The following is a 10,263-nucleotide window of genomic DNA, read 5'->3' as shown; positions in this document are numbered from 1 at the left end:
TCCAACGAGCCATAGACGTGGATTTTGAAGGAATATTTTCTTCAAAGGCCATAAAGAGCCACAGGCGTGGATTTGTAATGTATATTTTCTTCAAAGGTTATACGTGATACGTGTCCTTTAAAATTACATATCCTAGTGGTTCTTATTGTTGGGAATGGTTCTCATATATATAGGTCAACTAAATATTATTAAGCAAATGTGTATGATGTTGTTGAGACTCTGCATATAGATGGTGATATTTGTTTGTAAATGTATACCATCACGGCAAATTTTATTGGAATAGGAATCGTGTTATTGTTGTTGTAGACAAATAGTTTAAATTACATTAACTTTGCACAGTGGTACATATTTTGAATTATTTTGTCGGAAAAAATCAGTTTCTGAAACTATAATTGACTTATTTAAGGGAGTAGATCAGAATGACCTTGTTTATCCATTGACCGGATAACATTCTCCGTTTACAATTTCCTGATGTTCCGGACATAACTGTGGTCTATAGAGAATCTAAAAAAATTGTTGGCCCATTCGATCCCCACAGTACCAAAAGATCACTGGAAAAAAATAGAAGCGTCGTCTTTGATCAGAATCGAATCTACATACCCTCATTCGAGATATTCGTGGTCAAATTATTTAAAATTCTGAAATACCATTTTTATGATTACTAATTATGTGTTTGGATAGTAAACGATTTTGTGTTCCTCCCAAACCACTGTCCATCATATTTCCTCTGTTGTTGGGAATTCTGAATTACATTTTGTCTATGTTTGTTTATAATGATGGTCTAATAGTAAGTATTAGTAAATATTAAGCAAAGGCTAATAGTATATAAACCATAACACACACAGACACAAACCTACACATATCTATATGTGGATAAATAAACATTGATATGTAATCCAACATGCACACACACATACATCCATACCATAGAGAAACTAACTAACATAATCCATAAATTTTAAATATAGACAATGGATTTGTATCCTTCCACTTCTTCCCATAGACAAATATAAAATTTATAAGTAAATGCTTGCTTGCTAGCAATGCACAATGGACAACAAGCCAAAATTGAAACCATAATCGTCATTGCTTTTGGCATTTCTTCTTCTGTCCTGCTGGTGTCCTGCTGGACAATAGGAACGTGAGGGATATATTTTCATATATATACAGAAGAGATGTAAATATTCAGAAAATGCAATTCTTTAACAATTCTATGGACGATCAAGCAATCACAGCAATGGATAAATAAATGCAGAAAGACAATTCTTAGATGTATAGGATGATGCAGTTGTATGAATGTGAGTGAGTGTATAAAGTGTGGTGTAAAGAAATTCATATCCGGCATTTGTGTGGTCTTTAGAATCTTGATTATAATTTGTTGTTGCTGTTACTGTTGTGATTTTATCAGAATCTACCAATGGTAGATTCTATTATCCTAAAATCTTGATTGCAATTATTTCATAGTCTGTATTAATGTGTAGATAGGTTTTTTCATTTGTAATTTTGAATTTTAGATTTGAAAGAATTTTACCAGAGTTTTTATTTATGAAATATATTTTGCTTCAACACATTGATAACTTAGATTGAGTTTAATTAATTCATAGAAAATGTAAGAGGAAGTTATTGCATTACTGTAACCATAAATGAAATCTAGGTCAATATTAAACAAAATTGTCAACAACAAAATTTTTAAAACACATTTTTAAGAATCCCAACATCCAACTAATGGAGACTTTATACGGATATATCTCCCAAGGACTATCACAGACATAAATGTGTTAAAAAAAATTCAGACTCTCACGGTGTGAATTTTAAAATATATTTTTCATGCAGACTTAGGACTCACAAGCTTGGATTCAAAAAATTATATTTTAAGGGCATGGATCTGGATTTTTAACGAGCATTTCATATGGATTTTATAATGATAAGAGTGATTTTTTAATAAATATTTTAAGGACTTTTTTTAAAGAATATTGAAGCTGTAAGATCTTATAAGTAAAGATTATTGTCCATGCAATCAGCATGGATTATTAAACCTCATTTTTTCATGGACTAATTAAGATATATATATATATATATATATATACACTATCAGTATATGAAAACACCATATTTTCATATACTGATAGTGCTATATTATTTGCTTAAAATGTTTTTGAGTTTGTCTTTAAAATTAATCCTTTAATATGCATCGAAATTACATATACAAGACCAATCGTTCTTGTATTGACGAAAATGCGGTATTTCTGATGGTGCGTGTAAATGTCCGCTTTAAAAGTCAGATATTAAGTCATATATTAAAATAAAATTGAATATTAAGAGAATCTGATTTTAATCAGACTGATAGGAGTGATAATTACCAGGCTATAACTATAGTGCTGAATGTGCCCCATAAAATCTCTAGTACTAGTTTTTATAATTAAGTATCAGAGGACAATAATCAACCATACAGTTTTTATATCTATTGTATAATTACTGATCTTACTGATTCTACTAGATCTAGATCTTGCGGATTCTAGAAAAGTGAAAAACATTATTGACGAAAACGGTTTAATTCCAAGGGGGTGTACTATGTCATTCCGAGGTGTTTTCTCAGCTATTATTTCATTCTGGTTTCGACATAGACCCCATATATTAGAACGGCTCCATTCTAGGCATATGTATGGTCTTAAGATGACAAACGATAATATATAAATCTGGCCCAATTACACTGTGCAACACAAAAAATAATTATCGAAAAATTGCAAAAAAAAAGTATGAAGACACGTGCATCTTCATTTTGAATGTTTACGTCGTGAGGTAAACTAAAAGGACGTGGTAATATTTTCCATTTGAGGCATATGGTGTCATTGGCACATTACTATGAGGAATATTTTTGTCTAATACGTTAAACCTAAGTCGATACTCTGAAGGAGACTTATCGGTGCCATTTTCCAGAAATGATTGAAAATACATTTATAGCAGAATATTCTACTCAAAAGTTCGTCATAAAGTTTTACGATAAGTCTCTGAATAGACCCAAACTCGAAATCTGTATAAATGTCAAAAATCTTAAAAATATGAAAACTCATTTTAGGGTCAACTACGATCTTATTCCGAGTTTGTAGCAAAAAAAATCTCTATCAAAATTTAGTATAAGTCACTGAACAAGAAAAAGAAATAGGTACATATAATAGTAGCATAAGCCCGCTACTTCGCTACAAATCTCAGGGTTGCAGGTTTTTCGGTTGACCTAAAACGTTATAAATTTCATAAAAATGGAGCATGGCAGGAAAGTTTTTCATATTTTAACCGCACTTTAGAGCCGTATTTATTTTTTGAAAAAGATTTAATTTGTATTTGTATACCCTACACAACTATGTTGTCAGGGTATTTTAACCCCAAATGTTTGTAACGCCGCAAAATATTGGTCCTACACCCACCTTTAAGTATACCGATCGACATATCTCGACTAGCTGAGTCGATCTAGACATGTGTGTCCGTCTGTCCATTATAATTTGTAAACACGATACAGGCCACAGTTATGGACCAATCTTCACGAAATTTTGCATGTAGGATGGGCTCTAGCCAATGAAGACCCCTATTGTTTTTGGGAAAGATCGGTTAATATTTAGGGGATGAAATGGACCAAATACTAAATTTTTGTCGGTTTTTCTGGTCGCTCCAGAGGCCGCAATAATGGTCCGAACATCGTGAAATTTTCCATGGAGAAGGGGATCGGGCCAAAGAATAAGCATGCCTGTTTTCATAAAGGTTGGTCAATATTTAGCGGGTTAAATGGACCCTGACTTTTGTGTGAAAAATGACAAAATTTGTATTCTATAGCGTATATATTTACACCTGAAGGACATATACCCGAGAAGTTTATAATATATCCAAGAGGAGTGGCTGACCTTTAAATTAATTCCAATTATATTGTTGTATGTTCTCGGATGTGGGAGTTACACCTAAATATTTACAGGTATCTCCGTATTCGTATATTATTTAGTAACCCATTATCACTCTAGAGAGCGGAACTATAGCGCTGATCGCTTTGAAATGTTCCATGAGTTTGCAGTTATGGTCAAGAACATCGGTTATAATTTTCGGTGATGATCAGATAATAAATTCGGAATGAAGTGAACCGAGAACTTAATTTTTTGTGTTATTTTCGAGTCGATCTAGACCACAAATGAAAGCCGAACATCACAACACAACCCATGGTGAAGGGAATCTGGACAATAGCTATACTGAATACTCGTAATATTCGGAAAATATGTCAGTGTGAGGAAAAGGTGCTGTTTACCTCTAATCGGGCAAGAAGGTGCAAATATCACAAAATATTGCCCAGGCTCGGAATAAAAATCCGCAGAAAATTTGAGTTCCGTGGTAGTTGTGTAGGGCATCGAATGGTCGGCCCGTCCGACTATATTGCTCCGCTCACTGTTTTTTTTTTTTTTTTTTTTCTTTTTAAAGGTTACGTCCTTTTGACATGATATCTTCTGAAACAAAAAGACGTAACTACAACACAATTGTAGTACAACAAAGTGACTAATAATTATCCGATTGAGACTAAAATTTGTTGAAATCGGTTCAGATTTAGCCATAGCTCGCACATATATTTTCGTTCGATTTTGTGTAAATGGTGCATTAAAGCATCTATATTTCTTTCGATTCGCACGAAATTTAGCATAGCGTACTGAATTGAGTCTAGAGTGATGTGTGTTATGTTTCGTGAAAATCGGTTCAGATTTTAATATATGTAAATGTAAATGCTGCATGTTGCAAGGCATTAATACTTATCCAATAGCGATAGAACATTGCACAGAGTACTTTTCCACCCAGTGGGAAACAAAAATACTTATTTATAGCTGATTAGTTAAAAAAATGAAGAAAAGCCTTAAATTTGGGGTACCGCTATATGGGGCTACCGTAAAAAATTTGCCGATATATCTCATTTTCAATATCAATCATCCCAGAAGTAGCATTACTATAAGTTCACAATTTCTATCTTCAATATTGCGAGCTTTTGTTTTTACAGGAGTGTAGTTACGTCTGTCTATTTGAATTTATTTAATTAGATCGCTGTTTTTCACGTTAGCTGTCTAAATGAACATGTAGTTTGATTAGACGAACAATAATCAAACAAAAAGTCAATTTCGAATTTTCTATAGTTACGTCCGTTTGCATTTATGATGACGATATAATTTAACATCCATACCTCTTGGAAAGTTCTTAAAACATATTTTTTTAAAAATCGTCGACTCTCCCGCCATATTTTACAGTTTGACTTACTTGATGTCGCTGAAGATTTTCATGTGAGCGGCGTCAGTAATATTCTTTGCCCAATTCCAATCCAATTTATTTAAATGTATTACAAATGAAATGCCAAATTTAATGTACACTCCATAATATGGTGGAGGCTATAAGAATTCACTAAAACCATTGAATGCCTATACGTATGGTATACCAAAAACATAAAGCTACAAGTTTGTTATGATCAAGAGAAAATTATTTCAACTTATAGTACTATGCTCACATTCTTCTCATAGGAAATCTGATAATACCATGTATCCTCATCTCAATCTAACCTTACTATATGGAATTTTAGATTCAAATTCAAGTCTATACCACACGTTGCAATACAACATCCATTCGAATACAAATATATGCCAACATTGTAGTTTATTTATTTTTACATTTAATTAATTATTCCACTATTTAGTTAAATATCAATATATAAGCTATCAAACAATGAGCATATGTAAATGTACATTAGGTTAGAACAAATGATTTGTGGATTCAAAAATCAACATTTCAATACGATATCCATTACTAAAACAAAACCATCCTTTTCTATTCGTCTGACAACAACTTATCTAGGTCATCTGATTTTGTAGTTGTTCTTCCTATAATAGCCCTGTTAGCTACACATACCCATCAAATATTTAAACAAATTAGCAAATAAATCACTTTATGCTTCAATGGACAATTTAACAAAATAGCAGCAGCAGCAACAACAGCAAACGCATCAATTCATTATTGTAAAATCTCTTGTGCAAATATTGATGTGTATTAACTGAATTAACTCAATTAAGATTACAACAGTGTAAATATTACAAAATCAAATATCTGTGAAAGAGTATATCCTCTGCTACTTCTCGCCCATCTCCTCCTCCTCTTCCTAACCTTCATGCATTAAATATATTTTACTAATTAAAATTAATAGCCAGCATAAGTGGTAGTCCAACGTAGAGACATACAGTGGCTCCATCGCATAATCGGACAAAAGGAGTATTTACTAAAACCAGAAGATTTTTGGAAGCAGGTAATTTGATGATAGATCATCTTAAAATACATTTCTATTGATAGTTTTCATTATATTAAGTTTCTGTTTACTGACGAAAGCAATTTTAATTTGCACGGATCAGACGGAAAGATGTATGTGTGGCGTAAGCCAAATGCTGAATTTAATCATAAGAATACAAAAGCCACTGTTAAGCACAGGTTCTTTTATGGTTTGGGGCTGCATGTCGAGTGCGGGAGTAGGCAATTTGCATTTTATTGATGGTAAAATGGACAAATTTGTGCAGACAAATTGGGTATCGCGAACAACATTGCCTTTTATCAAGACAACGATCCCAAGCACACATCAGGTGTTGCAAATCTTTGGTTGATCCATAACTGCCCCAAACTTATGCAAACACCTGCTCAGAGCCCAGACCTTAACGTAATTGAGCATCTATGGGAAGAATTATCTGGGAGAGTGTATGAGTGTATGCCCCAAACTTATGCAAACACCTGCTCAGAGCCCAGACCTTAACGTAATTGAGCATCTATGGGAAGAATTATCTGGGAGAGTGTATGAAAAAAAAAAATTAACTCCTTAGTACAGCTTAAGGAGACTTTACTGGAATCGCCATATGCCAGAATTTGGTCAAATCAATACCGAAGCGTTTACAGGCCGTTCTGGACAACAAAGGATATGCAACTAAATATTAATTTCTCGATTTTTTGCATTTTTTAACATTGATACTTTGCTTTGTCCGATTTTTCTGACGAAATTTACTGTTATCACTAGAAAAGTTGTTGTTTTTTGTATTGTTCAGAAATATAAGACAAATTTTTTGAAATGTATAGCATTATTATATCTGAGAACCACTTGTCCTATTATTCGATGGAGCCACTGTATATGAATCAGTCAACACATAAATGTAAATGTGTTGTGTTGATGTTAACCGGGTTTAGTTGATGATGAAATTGTAACATTTGTCTATTATGCTAACTTTTTTGTTGTTGTTTTTGTCTTTATTCTTAACAAAAACACATTCAAGTGGAACTAATGCCTATCTACCGTTGACAAAATACCTTTCAATTCTATCAAATCTACAAATTATTCCGATTCAGAAAATAACGAAGAATATTTTTGAGGCTTATTAATTATGTATAGAAAGAAAATCGTTTACAAATAGATAAACAATCAATAATCGGATATTTGTTAAATACATTATTATGTAGGGGTATGTATGTGTGTTATGTGTAGTACAATTCAAATATTAGGCTTAAGAAATATTATTTAATATTATGAAATTGGAATAAGATTTCAAACATTGTTCCTTGGATTAATATACGCAAGCATAATTAATTCTTGGGAAAAGTGCATATGATTGGTAAATATTTTAGTGAAACTTATTTTGATAGTTCAACACATCAACAATATTATTTGAACATTATTCAGAATGCTGTAAATAACAGAAGGATAAATATGATGAGAATGATAAAATAATATACAGTGACATGCAAAAGTGTGCGTATGTTGGTACATTTTCTTCTACGGGAACCATCAGTAGGCTAGCTTTTATATGCCTTTTGAGCTGGGGCGTTATCATTCATTCGCAAAACATGGCCTAGCGATCGTAGTCGCTGCAGCTCAATCCGACTGACTATGTCGATGTCCGCGTATAAATTGTAAAGCTCTTGGTGCATTAGACGCCGATATTCACCGTAAACGCAGATCGGCCCGTAGATCTTTCGGAGAATTTTTCTTTCAAACCAGATCCAGATCCATATAACAGCACGGGTAGTATCAACGTCTTGTAAAGTGTGAGTTTGGTCTGGCGGGAGGTGGCCTTGTTTCTAAAATGCTTACTTAGACCATAGTAGCATCTGTTGGCCATCACAATCCTTCTCCGAATTTCGAAACTGATGTCATTCGTTTTATTTATGGCGGTACCAAGGTATATAAAATCGTCAGCTATCTCGAAGCTGTAGTTCTCAAGTTCGCGTTGATAACATCAGCTTGGTCTTCTCGCCGTTTACTGTCAGACCCACTTTGGCAGACTCCTTCTCAATTTGTTCAAAGGTGGCTGTTACCGCTCTCAAAGTTCGACCCATTATGTCGATGTCATCGGCGTGGACGAGTATCATGTGTTGTTTGATGTACAGAGTTTCTGTTCACCTTTGCGTCTCGTATGACCTTTTCCAGCAGGATGTTAAAAAGATCAGACGACAAACTGTCACCTTGTCTGAATCCTCGTTCGGTATTGAAGGGCTGCGATAGGCCCTTTCCGTCTTTACCTTGTGCCACTTAAAGTTATCCTGCATAGCCGTATTAATTTTTCAGGAATGCCGAACGTAGACATGGCTTTAAACACCTCTGAACAGATAGGGCTGTCAATTGCGGATTTATAGTCGACAAATAAGTGGTGTGTCGATGCGTTTTTCGTGGGTCTTTTCCAGGATTGGCGCAGAGTGAAAATCTGGTCAACGGTGGATTTGCCAGGTCTGAAGCCGCATTGGTAGGGTCCAATAATGTCATTGACCATTGGCTTCAGTCGTTAACACAGCATGATGGATAGCACATTATATGCGATGGGAAGGAGACTTATTCCTTAATAGTTGACACATATCGTCGCTGAGGTTCCAATTATTGGGCATGCATTCCTCTAGCCAAATTGTACTAATCAGCTGGTGCATTCTCCTGACCAGCATCTAACCACCAGTCTTGAATAGTTCGGCTGGTAACCCTGATGCTTTATTGTTCTTGAGTCGATTAATTGCTTTTAAGACCTCATCTTGGCTAGGTATCTGGGGTATCTTCTTCACTGCCACTATTTGCTATCAGAAGTTTTTCAAAAGTGCTACTTCCAGATCCTCAACACGCTGTCTCTATCTGTCACCAGATTTCTTTCTTCATATCTACAGGAGAATGTGCCTGCACCAAAACCTTCGGTTTGGTGTTTTACTCGCGAAGTCAATCATCGGATGTTTCTTAATGAAGGCTGAATTGTCCGACGGTGGGGCAAAAGATATTATTTCACGAATTTCCGAAACTTTCGCAATAGCCCAATCTCCAAATTTCAGGGTACCAAATGTAGTACCCATAAGTAAGAATTTCCAATGCTTGATCCATACCCCAATCCTACACCAACATAAACCCTATTTTCAAATTTCAGCTCAATCGTTTCGCCCATATTTAATTTTAATTGTACCAAATTTAGTTCACATTAGTAGGAATTTTCAAAACTCACTAAATACCTCCCAACAATGATCTTAAATCCCAATGTCATGATTGCAGCTCATCGGTTCACCTAAATCAAAATTTGGTACCATATAGAACAAATTGGTACGAATTTCCTACATACACCAATCCTACACCCCAACAATTATCCTAACACCAAATTCCAGGTTCCCAGCTCTATCGGTTCACCCAAATTCAAATTATTCTAATTATAGTACGATTTAGTACATTTCGTACAGATAAGTAAACAATTTCCAAATCCCAACAATTTCCAAATCGATCCACCTTCTCAACCTTCTTAAATTCACATTCCAAATTTCAAATTTTTAGCTGCATCCATCCACAAGAAATTGTACCAAATTTAGTACATTTTAGTACTTTTCCAATACCTATACTTCGAATGTCCAAAAAAATCCTTTGCTATATTTATTCTACACTCCATCAGTGGCCCTCATTTCAAAATTAAGAGTTCTAGCTCAACCGGTTCGAATTTACAAAAACCCAGCCATATCTGTCACCTTTGGACCAAGAGTGACCCTCACCCAAAATATTCTAGCTTCAGGCGTTTCGTCTGGGCTTTGATTAATCGTGAAGCCAGTCAGTCAAGTTTCTTAATAATCTAGCTTCATAAAAATAATCGCCATCAATTTAATCGATTGTTTCCATTTATATTACAAAACATTATTTTCAAAATAAAAGTACATTTTTATTTTATTTTTTGTATATAATCTTAAGAATAGGTAATTCTTAATAGGTAAAAGAAA

Source organism: Musca vetustissima, unplaced genomic scaffold (assembly GCF_032173495.1).
Source record: "Musca vetustissima isolate MV318-11 ecotype Yass unplaced genomic scaffold, APGP_CSIRO_Mvet_v1 utg43672, whole genome shotgun sequence".
Lineage (NCBI taxonomy): Eukaryota > Metazoa > Arthropoda > Insecta > Diptera > Muscidae > Musca > Musca vetustissima.
The sequence above is the reverse complement of the archived record's forward strand: the minus strand, read 5'-3'. Positions refer to the sequence as shown.